General features: G+C 28.8%; 1 non-coding gene across 1 annotated transcript; it reads right to left on the reverse strand.

Moving 5' to 3' along the window:
• Nucleotides 1-1,155: 1,155 nt before the first annotated feature.
• Nucleotides 1,156-1,238, reverse strand: TRNAL-UAA. Its single transcript has one exon. It is a non-coding gene; the product is annotated as a tRNA-Leu (tRNA).
• Between the last annotated feature and the right edge of the window lie 702 nt (nucleotides 1,239-1,940).

Consider the following 1,940-nt stretch of genomic DNA (forward strand, 5'->3'; position numbering starts at 1 on the left):
TAAACTAGCCTAATTTATAAGTTGCATGAGGTGCTACTGTTTTGATATTTGTGTATATATATAGGTATATAACCCTAACCCTGCCCTATATTGACCTTCAATATTCTCTTTGTCCCTTAGTCAATGAGTCCCTCTCATAATTTTCCCTTTTCGCTTATTCATTTCTCAGCGCAATCTCCATCATAATCACTTATGGATGCTCACATGCCCTTGTTGCTTATGGCTGCTCGCTCATCATCATTATTTGTCTGCCTGGTCTCTCGCCATTGCTAATCTGTTGCTCCAGCACCCTAATAATAATATTTCCTCATGCATCGTCCATCAGACTCTCGTGAGCAACAACAGATTCTCATCACTAGTTGGGATGAACAACAGATCCTCGTCTTTCAGGCTTCACCCACTCTTGAGATCTATTGATTTTATTGTACATGTAAATTTTAAAATTTGATTTTTTTACGTCAACTATTTTTGTTATATTAAGATCTTTTCAATTTCGTTTCATATTATATATTGGCCTAAATTTGGTATGGGATTTTATTTCTTTGAGATAAACTCAATTGTTGATTGCATTTGGGTTTCACTTTAATGAGGTTTATCTGTTTTCAGATTTCATTTCATATTTTCAACTTGAAATTTTGGATTACAATTTGTTTGACAAATTCTTGGATGAAATTTGTCTTGAAAGTTGAAAGTATCGTGAATGAGATGTAGAATCAATCGATTATAACTAGAACAAATTATTTGATTCATTTTCATTAAAAAACTTATTTCTCTTTTTTTATTATTTAATTTGAAAATCGATTTAGCAAAATTATCTTTCTTAAAGTTAATAATTCTTTCTAATCACCTTATTATCTTCTCGTATAAAATATAATTACTTTTCTTTTTATTTATTTTCAATAGTAGATCATTTTTTTTAAATGATAATCTTTTTTCTTTTTTATAATTTAATAACACATTTCTACTTAATATGAATTAAAAAAATAAAATTTATTAATTATAATTTACTATTAATTTTTTATATTCAATTTATTTATCATGCTTATAATTATAATAAATTAAAAAATATTATCTGAAATATAAAATTTTAAATATAAATTGTTGTTGAATCCATGCCAGCTATGGGGTAATATAAATAAATTAAATAAATCAATTTGCTGGCTATGGGGTTCGAACCCATGCGCACTTATGTGCAGAAGATCTTAAGTCTTCCCCCTTAACCTCTCGGGCAAACCAGCAATTGTTTTATTTAATAAACACATTATTTATTTAGTATAAATAAACTCTTATTGAAATTTTTGAAAGATTGAAAAGTTTTTATGAACAGCCAAGAAAAAACTATTTATAATAGAAAAATCATAATATGGAAAATTATAAAAAAAACTTAAAAAAAATAATCAAGATGCAAAATTGACCCCTAAACGGTGGAATTTAGACTAATTAGGGGTGCCAAATATATAACAAAGAAAGTGGTTTTCTCTCATCTAGTATTGATCTCGTGTTCTCTTTTTACATAGGTTTCAAAAATTACCTTGAAGGCATGGTTGGTATCATCCTCTCAGCTTGAGCTATAGCTCGGTCGCTAATGTGTGTGCGTGTGTGGGTTTTGTGTGTCTTTTCTTAATTTCAGTGGATTCTATTGAGAAAGACCACTGACACTACGATTTTTTTCAACAATGACTTGGGCAAATCAACAATAAAAGTAAAGTAAGGGGGAATTTTGATGATGAAATTTAAAACTAACGTAACATAAGAAAGCGATAATTAAGAGCAGAATAAATCAAGGAGAAAAAGCTCTAGTTGAAGTATAGGATCCATTTCAGTTTGAGAATTGGTCATTGATACTTGAATTCTTTTATTCATTTCAATAAATTAGTTTAGGTTGTGGAAGACACTCTACATAACCAAATCTTTCCTTAGGTTTAGATTGATTAAGAAAT

The sequence above is a fragment of the Manihot esculenta genome, chromosome 12 (assembly GCF_001659605.2).
Source record: "Manihot esculenta cultivar AM560-2 chromosome 12, M.esculenta_v8, whole genome shotgun sequence".
Classification (NCBI taxonomy): Eukaryota; Viridiplantae; Streptophyta; class Magnoliopsida; order Malpighiales; family Euphorbiaceae; genus Manihot; species Manihot esculenta.